Raw genomic sequence first — 18133 nt, forward strand, 5'->3', positions numbered from 1 at the left:
ATCAAGCCACGCCCTTACCGACACTACTCTGTTGACGCCTAATGCGACATCCCACCTCTATCACCACTGTTATAACGGCTCTTGAAGAGAAACTTAAGAGATAAACAGTAAAACAACTTTATTATTAGAACTCTATCAGACCGAATGTCCTTTCCATAGTTAAGATTTGATATATATATACAGAACTTAAAAAACATGTGATAAGGTTAAAAAACAGGCAACATATTAGTAGATTATTTTTCCTGTATTGGAGGAGATCCAACAGGTTCAATCAGAAATAATAAAATTTTTAACATAAAAGAGAAATGATTGTACCGAAATAGAAAAGTTTGAAAAGAAATAATGAAAATTTGAACAAAAACATGAAAAGCTTAGATTAAAAAAAAATTTTAAACAAAAATAAGAAAAGTTTGAACATTGGTAAAAAACGTTTCAGCAGAAATAACAAAGGTGTCAACAGAAATGTCTGAAAGGAATAGAGAAGAATTGAACAGAAATAGGGAAAGCTTGAACAGAAATAGGGAAAGCTTCAAGAGAATTAGGGAAAAATTGAACAGAAATGGTGAAGTTTGAACAGAAATAGTAAAAATTTTAACAGAACTAGTGAAAATTTGAATAGAACTAGTGAAAATTTGAACAGAACTAGTGAAAATTTGAACAGCAATAGTGAAAATTTGAACAGCAATAGTGAAGCTGAACAGAAATAAGGAATCTTTGAACAGAAATAAGGAATGCTTGAAGCGAAATAACAATTGTTTAATAAGCAAAAGAAATGTTTGAACTGAAATAAGAAATGTTTGAAGTGAAATAAGAAATGTTTGAAATGAAATAAGTAAAGTTTGAACTGAAATAAGAAAAGTTTGAACTGAAATAAAAAAGTTTAAACAGAAATAAGATAAGTTTCAACTGAAATAAGAAATGTTTGAACTGAAATAAGAAATGTTTGAACTGAAATAAGAAAGGTTTGAACTGAAATAGAAAAGTTTAAACATAAATAAGAAATGTTTGAACTGAAATAAGAAATGTTTGAACTGAAATAAGAAATGTTTGAAATGAAATATAAAATGTTTGAACTGAAATAAAAATGTTTGAACAGAAATAAGAAAAGTTTGAACAGAATTTAGAAAAGTTTCAACAGAATTTAGAAAAGTTTCAACAGAATTATGAAAAGATTAAACTGATTTGAACAGGATTAAGGGAGATTTGAAGAGAAATAAGAAAAGTTTGAACTGAAATAAGAGATGCTTTGAACTGAAAGAAGAAATGTTTTGAACTAAAATAAGAAATGTTTGAAATGAAATATAAAATGTTTGAACTGAAATAAAAATGTTTGAACAGAAATAAGAAAAGTTTGAACAGAATTTAGAAAAGTTTCAACAGAATTTAGAAAAGTTTGAACTGAATTAAGAAAAGTTTGAACAGAATTAAGAAAAGTTTGAACAGAATTAAGTATATATTGAACAGATTTAAGAAATGTTTGAACATAAATAGGAATATTTGAACAGAAACTAGAAAAGTTTGAACAGATTCAGGAAAAATTTGAACAGAATCAGGAAAATAGGGAAAGCTTCAACAGAATTAAGGAAGAATTGAACAGAAATAGGGCAGTTTGAAAAGAAATAGTGAAAATTTTAACTGAACTAGTGAAAATTTGAACCGAAATAGTGAGAGTTTGCACAAAAACAGTGAAAGCTTGAACAGAGATGTTGAATGTTTGAACAGAAATAAGGAATGCTTGAAGGGAAATTACAATTGTTTAAACAAAAAAAGAAAAAAAATTGAACTGAAATGAGACATGTTTGAACTGAAATAAGAAAAGTTTGAACTAAAATAAGAAAAGTTTGAACTAAAATAAAAGAATATTTAACTGAAATAAGAAATATTTGAACTGAAATAAGAAATGTTTGAACAGAATTAAGAAAAATTTGAGCAGAATTAAGGAAGGTTTGAACAGAATTAAGAAATGTTTGATCAGAATTAAGAAAGGTTTGAACAGAAATATGAAAATTTTAAACAGAAACTAGAAAAGTTTGAAAATAAACAAGAAAATTTTGAACAGAATCAGGAAAAGTTTGATCAGAATCAGGAAAAGTTTGAACAGAAACAAGAAAAGTTTGAACCGAAACAAGAAAAGCTTAAACCGAAACGGGAAGAACCAAAAAATATAAGAATATACCAAACTCTTATAAAAACCCAAAAAAAAATTGTAAAGAAAACGGGCCGAGCAAGAAAAAATCCAATCTCAATAAAACATCACTCTTTTTCTCTCTCTTCCTCGACCATACCCAAAAATATCCTAAAACTTTTCAAAAGCAAAAAAAATATCCATGCATCACACTAAACCCGTATGGAAATAATTAGAATCCATGCAGTGACGATGGACATTATAAAGCCCCCAAAGTTTAAAATACACATGCAAAAGATTAAAAAACCTGACAAGACGTTTCTTGTAAAATAAAATTGCCTTTCACAAGGCACTTCCTTTTGAGTGTCTGACTCTCTGAGGAGATAACAACTCAGAACTCGTTAACCTTTAAAACTTCTTAAAAAATTTAGTCTTCATTTAAAATAGCTAAAAAGGAACTATTCCGCTTTAAGAAATAATAAAACTTCTTAAAAAAATTTAGTCTTCATTTATAATAGCTAAAAAAGGAACTATTCCGCTTTAAGAAATAAGAAGAGTTTGATCGGAAGTATGAAAAGCTTCGACAAAAATAAATAGACTTTCAACGAAAATTGGAAAATTTTGAACAGAAATAACAAAAGTTAATCTGACAGGTGCATTTTTCAACCATATTTCCCCAGGTTGACAAAATCGACATGGCGCCCTTATCTTATGCCCGCGTAGCAGTCCTAGTCTGTCAACTGAACGTTGACTATCCATAAAAAGAATTCACCCCCCCTCCCTTAAAGAGATAAAAATTCCATATTTTTGGAAAGCAGGTTTGTTCCGCACGTGATGAGCTACTCTGACGAACCTTTTCATTTCTTAAAGGGAGGAAGAAGTGGAAAATTAAGTGATTTTTTGCTGATTCTTGTAATTATAAGACCAGTCTGCAGAGTGAAACATTAGGAAACACTTCTGAATGATTTTAAAATTCAAATTTGGATCAGATTTTTAGGATAATTTGAAATAAGGACCTCCGACCAATCGCGTAACGCCCTGCCTTTTTGTTGACAAAATTCTCTCCATGTCTCGCACCACGATTGTCATATTGCGCAGAAATTAAAAATCACTTGATTATCCACTTCACCCTTTCTTTAAAGTTTTTTATCAATATGAATTTCGAATTTTCTTTTATCTTTACTCTCATTAGCGACAAGGCTCGAATTTATCCGTTATATTTAGATAAATACCGTATTTAAAAAACATTAGCACGCCACACAATGCAACGTCGCCGTAAAATAGTAAAAACCGTCAACGTGGATGAACCCGCCATTCTCCGGCTAAAATTAGCCCCACCTATGTTACTTCATTCTCCACCGCTGTGGAGCGCTGCTTCAAAAATTCGTTCTCGGTCCTGGCCGAGCTCATCGTCACAACTTTCAGAACTAGAGGCTACGGTAAAAATCTGAGATATGACCTTGATGTTAGATTATCTTCTTGTGTTTGAACTGATAAGAGAATCTTCCACGTTGACAAAGTCCTAACACATATTCCCCCTCCCTCTTCAAATTTCCCTACCGACCATGTCGTCAAGAAAAAATATAGCGCTAAGTTGACAATGCACTCCCTTCAACATGACGTCCCTACCAACCGTGTACTTCTTCTTGTATTACCCCACCCACGTCATGGCATTTTCCCTACAAATTTCCACGCAAGTCAGAAAGTCAACATGGTGCAAAGGGGTGACAGTTTTTTCCCCGCCAAAAAATCTAACGTCAAGTTTGAGGACGCCATCTTGGTGTCAGGTGTCAACTCGGTTTCAGGTGCTAACTCGGTGTCAGGCGTAAATGATTTATTCCTATCCTACTTACTAAGAACATTTTTTGGGATGTGGATAGAATTTTTCAAGAAATTACATTTTACTTTTTATTTTTTGAATTGAACCGATATTTTAAATTCAGGTAAAATTCTGCATTTTCAAATCGTGATGTTGTAGGCGATTACAAAAATAAAAATTTTCATAGGTACGCCCAGGAAACTGGTATAAACGTGACGACAATTACGGTAAGTGTTACGTCAACATTGGTGGCGAATCTTGGAGAATGGCTTTTTCTAATGGAAATTAAACGTTTAATTTTTCTTGTCAGGAAACGTGGGATTTGGAGCGTGCGGGGTCAACTTACAAATTCGTAGCAGAATATCTAAAACGATCCTACAACATAAAGTATACTGCTTTGAATTAAAAATTGGGCCGAACGAGATAACATTGCGCCATAGTCCTCGCTCGCACGTTCGGTCAAATAAGTGCGCGAATGTTCGAGAATGTCAATAAATTCTTTGCCTTGTTCGACACGATTAATTTGGAACTTTAAACTATTAATCGAGAAGCGTTTGTTTAGAAATTCGAGAAATCAAATCGGATCCCAACTACTTTTTAAATCGCAGTCAAAAACTATTAATCGCGCAAATAACAAAATAGTCTCTTGTATACTTTCTATTGTTAACCATGTCTCATAAAGGAATATTAGCTAACTTATGGACTTATTTTTATATATCAGTAAAATGTCTGGGACATCGCGTCGCTTTTGTGCACCGAACGTAAGTGATGACTTTTATTTAAAAACAATTCCTCAATATGTGAGATTGTAGCACAAAACCGCTCCGTATGGAGAATTGAACGATGCACAGATTGTGTTCCCCTTACGAAAAGTAGATAGCGTTTCAATCAACCAAAATAACATTCCATAGCAATTCCCTTCATTTTGCCACACATTACTTGTCGTCTGCTCGCTTCGTCGTAACTAATCGGAGTGACTTTCATTCTGTTATTCTTGGGTTGTTTCATGAGCACGGAGTTCACGACGGAAAGGTACAATTGCACCGATACTCTCTCGGACTTGATCAAATCGGGAATTCCACCTACAATGTTCGAAGAATCTGGAACTCTCGACTATCTGAAAATATTGGTAGATAAGCATTTTCGTGTTAAGTTATTATATTCTACAAAGACCATTTTTGCGTATATGTAGGCAGCGCAAGACCCAATTGTTAAGGGGTGGCTTGACAAACTCGACAAGGACAATATTTTCACCAACCCAGTGGAATATCTATCTCTCGATGGATACATTCCTCTACTTTCTGGAGAAAAAGCTCTTATCTCGAGAGACATTTTCTAATTTGGTTTTTGGGACAATTTTTGCTACCAGATTATGAAAATAAAGAATTCTTTCTGAGCAACGGAGGACTTTATTTTTCGCAACAAGAACTTGCCTTCGACTACTTACATGTCATGTACAACACCTCTTGGATGAAAAGCAGCCCCATCGTGCACGAGCTCGCCCAACTGATGTCGGTATGAATTATATAATAAAATCATTAATGAGCTTGAGGAATGTTCTATTACTGCTTGGAACCATTAGTCGAAACGCAAGCGTTGGACTATCTAGATCTCGAGGTGCATCACTTATTTGGAGAGGTTACTTGGAAGAGACCAATGAAAAGCGCGGCTGATTTGGACCTGAGTAGCGTTAGTGCTCCTTTCTACTTAATTCTCACGCTGTTGTCCGGAACAGTAGCCGTGGTAATTACCGAAATCATGTTCAACCCCTTTGGTTAGACGTAAGAAATTTAATAAGTGACGAATTGAAATCGAATTTTTCTGTTATCCACCATATTTTTTCCACTTAAATCAAGGACACGAACATAATTGCTTCGCTTTACTTAACTTTAAATGTTCCCTTTAACTTATAGGTGGTAATCACGCACTCAGTGATAATTTAATTGCAATGGATTGTAAAATTAGTTAGCAATCCAATACATATTAAATGTGTTACATACTGGCATCTATCTCCATCATCTTCGTTAAGGCAAGGCCGACTATATTAGAAGAGGCCGATGCGCGCTCCGAATTCGGTATTTTTTTGGGTCTTTTGAATTCGCCAAAAACTACTACTAGAGGCGCACTTCGAGGAACGGTTTTACGTCACTCGCAGCTTTTGAAAATGTTTTCGCGCCGTTTAGAGGAGGGGAGAGGGGGTAGGACCGTCAGATGTAGTACAGTACTGTGATTCCAAAGTCGGCGAGTTATACCACCTCCATGGACGTTAAGGAAGAAAATCAGTGGTATTAATTAAAGGTTGGCAGTATATTACAATTGTTATTTATAGTTTTAATACCTTAAAATGCTTTAAATTATGATGACTTAGTTTCAAACACAATGTAATGAATTTTGCAAGGTTTTTCCCACTAAGCCTTGGCTCAGAGAACCACATTGACATTATAGATTTCCTATTTTTTACATTTAACGTGATTTTACCAACTAATTAATATTAATTTTTAGGGAATCATTAAGTAGTCATGGCAAAGTGTGTCGTACCATCGTGCAATGAAACAAAAATGGAGAAACAAACCAGAAAGAGAAATTCTAACGAAAACCTGTTCGACTTTAGTTTCTTCAGTTTCCCCAAGGATAAGGACAAAGCTCAACAGTGGAAAAATGCAATATTTTCAGTCAATCCCATTGAGGATATTAGTCAAAGAAAAATATGTAGCAAACACTTTAAAGACAGTGATTTTAGCATATCATGCCCAAAAGTGAAACGATTATTGCCATCAGCAATTCCATCTTGCTTTATTGATACCAACTTTAAGGAGAAAGCTAATGTCACTAATGTCGAAAGAACACAAGAAGAGCTTTTAACACAAAATGAAAATATTTCACTCTTAAATGCTCGACAGTGTTTAACAAATAGTCTAAATAGTCATAGTGGAAAGTATTTGACTCCGTCTTCGAAATTAAATGTCATTTCATCAATTATGCCTTGTTCAATGTCGAAAAGAAACTCTCTCACTAAAGCACTATTAACAGCTATTTCAATTTACGAATCACCTCAGGCATCAATGAGATCTAGTCAAACATCCCCGCAAGAAAATTTGTCACGAATTAAGTTATCTTTTGACGAAGAATTGGTAACGCCTACATGTAGTCCCTCTAAAGAAGCCAAGAACTACCTCGAACAAACAGAGTCATCTATTGAAATCTCAATATCTCAAGCTGATGCTTCCACACAAGCTACTCCTGCAATTAGAAAAACAACAGTCAAAACATCAATGCGAAAGCTTCGAAAGTGTAATTACAGACTAAGGCAACAAGTGGCCAGCTTACAGAAGAAGGTTGAAATTCTGAATTCTACTATCAAGAGTTTGAAAAAGGAATTGAAAAGCCCAGAATTTTCTCAAGTAAAGAAAATGAAGAATAAGGAGAACGACATTAGTGCCAACTTTCTATTAGAACAAATCCGGGCATTTGGGAAAAAAAACTCTCCAATATGAGGAATCGACTTTAAGGATTTGCTGCCTTATTTTTAAAAAATCCCCAGTAGCATACCTATTTATGCGTGAACTCGATATTTTTCTTGACAACTTTCTTGGTAGTCATAGACGTGTATTTGTTGGTTACGATGGAGTGAATGGCGAGCAAAAGTGACAGAAGCACCAATGTAAATCCAATAAAAATCACCACCTAATTAAGCGAATAATGTAGTTTTTTAAATGAATTGGATTGTTATTCAGTCATGTGTACATTCGTGTCCATATTTAAGAAGGACAAGGACGTGGACAAGACTCTTTTCAGGGCGGCTGACACTATAATAATCCTGGCAATTTCGAACACGGAGACGGAGTGAAATTTTCTTGTCGGCCATAGAAAATCGACAGTGGAAAGGGAATCATGATAATATTTGATTTCTAAAACCAGAGTTAAGAAGGATCATTAAAACTTTGTTTAATTTCGGTATGATTTCTTTCCGTTTCACTTACATTGAAAACATCAGGCTCATCGTATATTGTGGTAATGTCCGAAAAGTCAACTTTATGCTCATCGAAAGAGACCCTATAATAAATTATCGACAGTATAGAGTATACTGATATATAAAAATCAGTCCATAAATTAGCTAATGTTCCTTTATGAGACATGGTTAACAATAGAAAGTATACAAGAGACTATTTTGTTATTTGCGCGATTAATAGTTTTTGACTGCGATTTAAAAAGTAGTTGGGATCCGATTTGATTTCTCGAATTTCTAAACAAACGCTTCTCGATTAATAGTTTAAAGTTCCAAATTAATCGTGTCGAACAAGGCAAAGAATTTATTGACATTCTCGAACATTCGCGCACTTATTTGACCGAACGTGCGAGCGAGGACTATGGCGCAATGTTATCAGGTTCGGCCCAATTTTTAATTCAAAGCAGTATACTTTATGTTGTAGGATCGTTTTAGATATTCTGCTACGAATTTGTAAGTTGACCCCGCACGCTCCAAATCCCACGTTTCCTGACAAGAAAAATTAAACGTTTAATTTCCATTAGAAAAAGCCATTCTCCAAGATTCGCCACCAATGTTGACGTAACACTTACCGTAATTGTCGTCACGTTTATACCAGTTTCCTGGGCGTACCTATGAAAATTTTTATTTTTGTAATCGCCCACAACATCACGATTTGAAAATGCAGAATTTTACCTGAATTTAAAATATCGGTTATTTCCTAGAAATTTAAATGGATTCAATGCCATTTTGGGTTCTACGTTAATACTTGAAAGAACTCAATGTGAAACTTTCGAAGTCTAGAAAGAGTTGCAGATAATTTTACAATTATTAACAAATAAATACTATTAATAAACAGGAGTGTTTAATAGTAGTAAAATAGAAAATCAGTGGAGGTAAGAGCTCAGACCGAGGGGTTGGTCATTCACGTAATCCCGCAAGCAACCCCCGAAATGCAACTTACGAAATCTGAAATCAGTAACAAAATCAGAAATCCTGAAGGAAATCAAAAACATTTTTCTTGCTCACTTCGAAAAAAGGAAAAAATCCAAAAGCAATAACTAAATCACGAAATCCTTTTAAAAATTCAAAAAATAAAAAGTAAAATGGAATTTCTTGAAAAATTCTGTCCACATCCCAAAAAATGTTCTTAGTAAGTAGAATAGGAATAAATCCTTTACGCCTGACACCGAGTTAGCACCTGACACCGAGTTGACACCTGACACCAAGATGGCGTCCTCAAACTTGACGTTAGATTTTTTGGCGGGGAAAAAACTGTCACCCCTTGGCACCATGTTGACTTTGTGACTTGCGTGGAAATTTGTAGGGAAAATGCCATGACGTGGGTGGGGTAATACAAGAAGAAGTACACGGTTGGTAGGGACGTCATGTTGAAGGGAGTGTATTGTCAACTTAGCGCTATATTTTTTCTTGACGACATGGTCGGTAGGGAAATTTAAAGAGGGAGGGGGAATAAGTGTTAGGACTTTGTCAACGTGGAAGATTCTCTTATCAGTTCAAACACAAGAAGATAATCTAACATCAAGGTCATATCTCAGATTTTTACCGTAGCCTATAGATCTGAAAGTTGTGATAGACACCGCAGCCAGCGTGAGTGGGGAGCTGGCAGCAAATATTTCTGGAATTAACTTAGAGCCACCCTTTCCAGATGGTTCGGACATAGACCTCGGGACAGAGTCCGACTTCTTGAAGGACTCTGATACCGAGAAGTCTTCCGCTCCTGACACTGGGATGGGGATGGAGGCCGGAATTGCTGCTGGCGGTGGCGAAGGAGATACCGGTCCTGGATCGGGACTCCAAGCTGCTGCCACGTAGTAGCTAGGGCCGTCTCTCTTTCTGTGCCATGAGCATTAAGGTGATCCAGATCAACCTGCATCACTGCAAAGCAGCCTCGGCAGTTCTTTGCCGGAGGTTTGCCTTAGAGGGCCTGGACGTGGCCCTCATTCAGGAACCTTGGATCCATAATGGTAAACTTCTTGGTTTAAAGAATGCAGGTAACATTTCTTATGATTTTACCTCACCCAACCCCAGGGCGTGTGTTCTGACAAGGAAGGGTCTCGACACCCTTCCGCTTCCGAACTACCTCACTAGGGATACTGCTGTGATCAGGGTAATGCCCTCCTCTTTTGGAGAGGCAACTGGCCTTATCATAGCGTCTGCTTACTTTGCCCATGATGCCACGGACTCCCCCCCCCCCACCACAGGAGGTTGCCGCTCTTGTTAACCACTGTGAGCGGCAGGGGGACAGGCTCATTCTAGGCTGTGATGCCAATGCTCATCATGTCACGTGGGGCAGCAGCGACTGCAAAAAACGTGGTGATGACCTGCTTGAATATCTGGTCGGTACGAACCTGCATATTCTCAACAGGCACAATGAACCGACCTTCGTTACCTCAAACAGAAAGGAGGTCATTGATGTCACCCTTGCCACAGACAATATCAGTCTGTCGGTATCTAACTGGCATGTGTCTGATGAACCGTCTCTCTCAGACCATAGGCACATCTGCTTCTCGGTCGCGGTCAATTCAACCTCGGTTAAGACGGAACCGCGCAACCCCCGTCGGACCGATTGGTCCGGCTACAGGGAGGAACTCTGCCTCCTACTCAGAGGTAATGCTCCGAAACTTACCTCGGTGCTGGAATTTGATTTGGCTGTTGATCTCATGCAACAAGCCATTATCAATTCCTACCATCATAACTGTCCGGCGAAGCCTGCCAGCCGGTCAAGGCTTGTTCCTTGGTGGAATACGGAACCTGGCAAGCTTCGCAAGCTCACTCGTAAACTCTTTAACAGAGCCAAGAGGACTGGGGTTTGGACTATTTACAGACAGACCCTTAACAAGTACAATAAAGCCATCCGGGAGACTAAGAGGAACTCCTGGAGGGATTTCTGCGGCAGTATCTCCGATGCCCCCGCTACTGCCAAGATCATGAGGATCCTGGCTCATGACAACACTCACTAGCTCAGCACCATTAAGGTGGCAGAAGGTGAGTTTACCAAATCAGGGACTGATACCCTAAAGCATATGCTTAAGGTACACTTTCCGGACTCCAAGGTTTTTGTCCCCACATGCACTGAAGCTCTCCCCGTGCTTTTTCGGAGAGCACACAGGGCGGACTGGGGCATTGCCAATAAGATAGTTACTTACCCCAGACTTAAGGGGGCTGTTAATTCGTTTCAGCCCTATAAGTCCCCTGGCCCAGATGGCGTCTTTCCTGCCCTCCGTCAGGGAGGTATAGACGCCATTGGCCCCTATTTGTGCAGTATATTTAACGCCAGCATTGCTCTGGCGCATATTCCGGATATCTGGAAGCGCTCAAAGGTTATCTTTATTCCCAAACCTGGGAAGACGAGCTATCTTGAGGCCAAGGCATTTAGACCCATCTGCCTTACCTCTTTCTTCCTAAAGATTTTAGAGAAATTGGTGGACAGGTATTTGCGAGGTGGAATTCTCTCCCATACTCCCCTGTCCACTGCTCAGTTTGCCTATCAGAAAGGCAAATCCACGGAGACGGCGCTCCATGGCATTATGAACTGCTTTGACAGAGCCATCGAGTTCAAGGAGATGTCTTTAGCCATCTTCCTTGACATTGAGGGAGCCTTTGATAGGGTCTCGAGGGAAGTTATTCTTCGCGCTGCGGAGCGCTTGGTATTGACGACACTCTGTGTCGTTGGATACACTCCCTGCTCACGAATCGCAGGGTGACGTCGTCTCTTCTCGGGGAATCCCTGGCGATCTCCACCGACCATGGCTGTCCACAGGGAGGGGTTTTTTCCCCTCTTCTCTGGTGCCTGGTGGTGGATGAGCTGCTGGGTCGACTCGGGGAGGGGGGTGTCACTGCTTTGGCTATGCGGATGACATCGCTGTGATTGTTACAGGGAAGTTCCCTACAACTATCGCTGCACTGATGAAAACTGCCTTGCATGCTGTTGAGGAATGGTGTAGGGAAGTTAACCTCACCGTCAATCCCAACAAGACTGTCCTTATATCGTTTACCCGGAAGAGGACCAATGAACTCTTCAATGATATTTCCTTCTTTGGACAGGTTTTGACGAAGTCCACCGAGGTCAAATACCTTGGCGTGACCTTTGATCCCAAGCTTACTTGGAAATCCCATCTTGATCTTAGCATCAAGAAGGCCAAAGTTTTATTCTGGCGTTTAAAAAGTTCAGTCAGCAAATCCTGGGGCTTAAGCCCTAATGCCGTGAACTGGATTTATACTAGGATCATCAGGCCGGTAGTCTCCTATGGAGCTCTTGTCTGGTGGTCCAGGGTTCGCCTTAAAACAGCCCAAGATGAACTACGCAAGCTTCAAAGGCTGGTGTGCATCGGCATCACGGGGTCCATGAGGACTACCCCCACAGCCTCTCTGGAGATCCTTCTGAATATGCTTTCTCTCCACCGCTTTATTGAGCAGGAAGCTATTATGGGAGCCTGTAGGCTCAACAACCACGGCTGGTGGAAGCCCAAGCACTGGGACTTCAGTCAGACTAAGCTCTTCAGTGAGTACAGCAGTCTCGAGCCATCACTTGGTCTCAGATAAGTCCTTGGAACTGGGGGGGAGTCCGTCTGGTTCACGGACGGCTCGAAGACGGACTCTGGAGCTGGTGCCGGGGTCTACTGCTTGACCAAGAAGTTTGGATTTTACGAGAGCCTCGGCAACTTTGCCAGTGTTTTCCAAGCGGAAATCATGGCCATTTGTTTATGCGCGGATTTCTGCATCAAGAAAAATTACCGTGGACGGACGATTCAGATTTATTCGGATAGTCAGGCCGCCCTCATGGCACTGGATCAGTGCCTTGTTGACTCAAGACTAGTCCTCAGTTGTCTGGATTTGCTGGGTTCTCTGGCTGCCCGCAACAAGGTTCAATTGCTGTGGGTGCCAGGACACTGCGGATACCTGGGCAATGAGAGGGCTGATATGTATGCCAAAAGGGGGGCTGAGGCGAAGTTCTTCGGACCTGAGCCCGCGGTTCCCATCCCCCATGGCATAATTCGCCAAAAGATTCACTACCGGATGTCTGCACTTCAACTGCAGCTCTGGCTTGACATGGATGGACAGAGACAAGCCAAGGAATTTATCCTGGGTCCCTCCATTACTAGGGCAAAAGAACTGCTTGCCCTTACCAAAAGTAAAATTAGGCTGGTTACCAGTCTCCTCACTGGACACTGCCGGCTGAATAGACACCTGCACTTATTAGGCATCGTCGATGACCCACTCTGTAGGTTCTGCCGGGAGGCAGAGGAAACCTCCTCCCATATCCTCTGTAGCTGCGACTACCTCGCGGCCATGAGGTTCGAGCATTTTGACATGCATACTATGGAACCTAACCAGTTCTCTACTGTCTCGGCCAATCGGATTCTCCGATTCATCGAGGCGACAGGACTCTTCGCAGTCTAACCAGCTCGGGGCGCACAATATACCTTTGCTATCGGTGCTCGACGCGGCGACGCGTCACCCCCTTCAACAATATCAATAACAATAGCAAGGCGTTTAAACTCAGTGAATGAAATGAAATATGTTGGTAATGTTTGTGAACATTTGTTTTTACTGAAAACTGAAAATACGGACTATTCTCGTCCTCAGAAGTGTGTTCGATCTGATAGTCGATACTTGAACAAAATTATTGATTTAAAATCTTTCCCCTATGACTTGTTTGCCAGTGGCGCAGGTGCATGTTTTACGAGAGGGACATTTCGCCATAACTTTTGTATTTATTCCGATTTGCATTCAAGAAATATGATACTAAGTATTACATTGGGAAGAAAAATTACGAAACTCTCTCTATACACTAGAAGTTCAACAAGAGACTATTTGTAAGATATTATAAAACCAATTTTTGAATGAATATCATTTATGATGGAAGCTACGGCTCGTATTTGTACAGGTGTTTACGATTTGTGGAGACGCGACAAGCTACACCCATCGAACGGATGTTAACAATGAAAAGCGCTGAGTTTATGCTGCCTGAATTATCACAGATTGAAGATTTTTCTCACTTGTCAGTGGACTTTATGTTACGGGCCTTCATCGTCTAGTCATATGGGATTTCTTTTGCAACATTTTTGGCCATTTGCGAAATATTTTCCATTCTATCTACGGCTCGTATTTGTACAGGTGTTTGCCATTTGTGGAGACGCGACAAGCTACACCCAACGAACGGATGTTAACAATGAAAAGCGCTGAGTTTATGCTGCCTGAATTATCGCAGATTGAAGATTTTTCTCACTTGTCAGTGGACTTTATGTTACGGGCCTTCATCGTCTAGTCATATGGGATTTCTTTTGCAACATTTTTGGCCATTTGCGAAATATTTTCCATTCTATCTACGGCTCGTATTTGTACAGGTGTTTGCCATTTGTGGAGACGCGACAAGCTACACCCAACGAACGGATGTTAACAATGAAAAGCGCTGAGTTTATGCTGCCTGAATTATCGCAGATTGAAGATTTTTCTCACTTGTCAGTGGACTTTATGTTACGGGCCTTCATCGTCTAGTCATATGGGATTTCTTTTGCAACATTTTTGGCCATTTGCGAAATATTTTCCATTCTATCTACGGCTCGTATTTGTACAGGTGTTTGCCATTTGTGGAGACGCGACAAGCTACACCCAACGAACGGATGTTAACAATGAAAAGCGCTGAGTTTATGCTGCCTGAATCATCGCAGATTGAAGATTTTTCTCACTTGTCAGTGGACTTTAGGTTTCGGGCCTTCATCGTCTAGTCATATGGGAATTCTTTTGCAACATATTTGGCCATTTGCGAAATATTTTCCATTCTATTTGAAAGAAATAGGCATAGACTTCTTAACTAGACTGTGTTCTCATTACAATAACTCTTAACAATTAATCAAAAACAAAAAATATCAATTCACACTTTAACGTAATTCTAAAATGAATAAATTATCTTTGAAACTTGAAATTTCAACTAAAAATTAAAACACTACCAAAAATAAATAGGGGAAAGTGTCGGACTGCCATATTTTCCTGTCTTTGCTTTAGCTTGACATGCATTTCGAGACGCTCAAGCGCGCGAGAGGTGTTTAAAATGGGATCAGCCAATCAGATTTGTAGTTGATGATGTCATTCTTCCGAGAATAACGCTCGTTCGCCACCAAACGGGAGAATTTGGCATAGGCGTATCTCAACGAAGAGATCTCCGCGCTCCGTTCTATTTTATTGTTTAGTGTTATTTTCGCGTTTGAACGAAGTTAAAGTTTGTTTAAAACGTTAGCACGACAAAATAAAATTAAAATTGCCGCGGATGTTCTTGAAATCATCATTTAATTATAAAAAACACATCGTTAAAATCCTTTAGAATTTGCTTTGGTCCCATTGAACCGAATTCCCATTCGACAGAAGGGGTTTTTTTTTGGGGGTCCCATTCGACCGAACGTAGCCAAAGGTGCGATTTTATTATAGTCCCATTGGACCGAAATTCTATTGAGCTGGAAGAAGACATACTGTGTGGTTTTGCATTAAATATATTTTTAATTTCACAACTTATTATTGTTAAAATAAATGTGAGTTGAAAATGTATTACTGCACTTATTTTAACTACGTTTTAATTACGGCGAACCTCACCTACCCTAGCCTAACCTAACCAAACGTAACCTAACCTAACCCAACCCAACCTTGTTTGGAGGTAAAAAGATTATTTATATGAGTATTAAAAGCCCGCCCCTTACCACGAACAATTTATTAGCAATAATAGAAATATTTTGGAAAAGATGTCAGATAATTAATTGGAGAATATTTTGGAAAAGGTGGCAGCTAATTAATAGGAGAATATTTTGGAAAAGGTGGCAGCTAATTAATAGGAAAATCTTTTGGAAAAGGTGGCAGCTAATTAATAGGGGAATATTTTAGAAAAGGTGGTAGCTAATTAAAAGGAGAATATTTTGGAAAATGTGGCAGCTAATTAGTAGGAGAATGTTTTGGAAAAGGTTGCAGCTAATTAATAGAGAATATTTTGGAAAATGTGGCAGCTAATTAGTAAGAGAATGTTTTGGAAAAGGTTGCAGCTAATTAATAGAGAATATTTTGGAAAAGGTGGCAGCTAATTAATAGGAGAATGTTTTGGAAAAGGTGGTAGCTAATTAAAAGGAGAATATTTTGGAAAAGGTGGTAGCTAATTAAAAGGAGAATATTTTGGAAAATGTGGTAGCTAATTAGTAGGAGAATGTTTAGTAGGAGAATGTTTTGTAAAAGGTTGCAGCTAATTAATAGGAGAATATTTTGAAAAAGATGGCAGCTAATTAATAGGAGAATCTTTTGGAAAAGGTGGCAGCTAATTAATAGGAGAATGTTTTGGAAAAGGTGGTAGATATTTAAAGGGAGAATATTTTGGAAAAGGTGGTAGCTAATTAAAAGGAGCATATTTTGGAAAAGGTGTCAAAGAATTATTGAAACCAAACCTAACCTAACCTAACCTAACCTAACCTGACCTAACCTAACCAAACCTAACCCAACCCACCCGAAACCAAAATATTAAAATTTTAATTTAAAATTTAAAAACATTGATGGAACTACCATTAAGACTGTACTTCATTTTAAGCACAATTTGTTTATTAATTCTATATATCTCTTGCCTTGAAAGGAATGAAAGTGAGCGTTTTAATAAGTATCACGAAACATTTACTTTTAATATTATTAACATACCTTTCGGAGATTCGAACCAACAACCTTTCGGAGATTCGAACCAACAACCTTTCGGAGATTCGAACCAACAACCTTTCGGAGATTCGAACCAACAACCTTTCGGAGATTCGAACCAACAACCTTTCGGAGATTCGAACCAACAACCTTTCGGAGATTCGAACCAACAACCTTTCGGAGATTCGAACCAACAACCTTTCGGAGATTCGAACCAACAACCTTTCGGAGATTCGAACCAACAACCTTTCGGAGATTCGAACCAACAACCTATCGCTTCGCAGTCCAACATCGTATCCACTACACCACCGAATCGCTGACGGCTACTGTGTTTCAAGTTATATTCATTTATTTTTTAGGGGCATATTCGGACGATTGGGATTTCAGGATTCTTACATTCACACTGAAATAGAATCATCTACACTTCAGGTGTTATCGCTTATGAGTCCTATCAGGGGGCGGTTATTATGAACTCCTGGTCCTATAAAATCCTATAATTTTACAATGGGAATCATATTTTTCATATTAAAAATTCTCTTAAAATGTTTGTGCCCTGACTACTGGGCTACGGGCAACAATGACTTGAAAAACACTAAATCACTTAGCAATTATCTAAACATATCCAGAGAGGATTGATAAGATTGAATAAAATTTCATGTGCAGAAAACATCCACAACCAATACCTATCTGACACCGATTTTTGGAAAATCATAATAATTCACCATTTCACTGTGATTAAAGTACAATGTTTCAACCGTTTTCAATTTATTTTTCAACATTTTTCTCTTCTTTGGGGAGGGGACGCCCAAATCCATGTTTAGACTGTACACCCCTAAATTCGAAACGTTCCTACGCGCCTGCACAGAACAATAGTAGTGATAGCTACCTAGTTGCGCAGAGATCCAAGATGGCCGCCACCCCAAGATGGCCGCCATCCACCCAACTCCAACCAAACTTCCAACCCTAGATTGGTTTCAAACCAAAGTTTTCAGACAAGTCCGGACTGGCCCGAGCTCTTACAGGCTATTTTCAAACCCCATGACGTCATCTTCTTAACTCAAACCAAAACTTAAACTATATTCATCGCTGGCCTGCTAGTAAGGGGCTCGATTTCGTAAAGAGTTAATGAAACGTTAACTATGAACCCGTAAACAAAAAAGAAAATGCGGCACAGCATATTGGGAGGGTTCCAATAGTAAATGATATTTAAATAGCTAGTACAATAAGCCTATAATTATAAGTCTGAAAAGAAAATACAAATTTACAAATAAAATTTTTTAATAACATAAAGTATGTACAATAACTAGCAAAAAGACATGTATAATAATAACAAAGATATTTACAAAAGAACCCACCACCATTAAAAAATGACTAGACACCAGTCGAGCCAAACCCCCCACTCCCACGAAGCGTTGGGGTTAGATTCTAGAAACAACATATAAAACGTGTTACACGCTGAATCCTAAATTAAAAACTTAAGTTATTTACCGCTGCTTCCACCGGCCTTAACAATAGCACCGGT

The sequence above is a fragment of the Phalangium opilio genome, unplaced genomic scaffold (genome assembly GCF_054372755.1).
Source record: "Phalangium opilio isolate 3A_F unplaced genomic scaffold, DU_Popi_V2 ptg000061l_1, whole genome shotgun sequence".
Lineage (NCBI taxonomy): Eukaryota > Metazoa > Arthropoda > Arachnida > Opiliones > Phalangiidae > Phalangium > Phalangium opilio.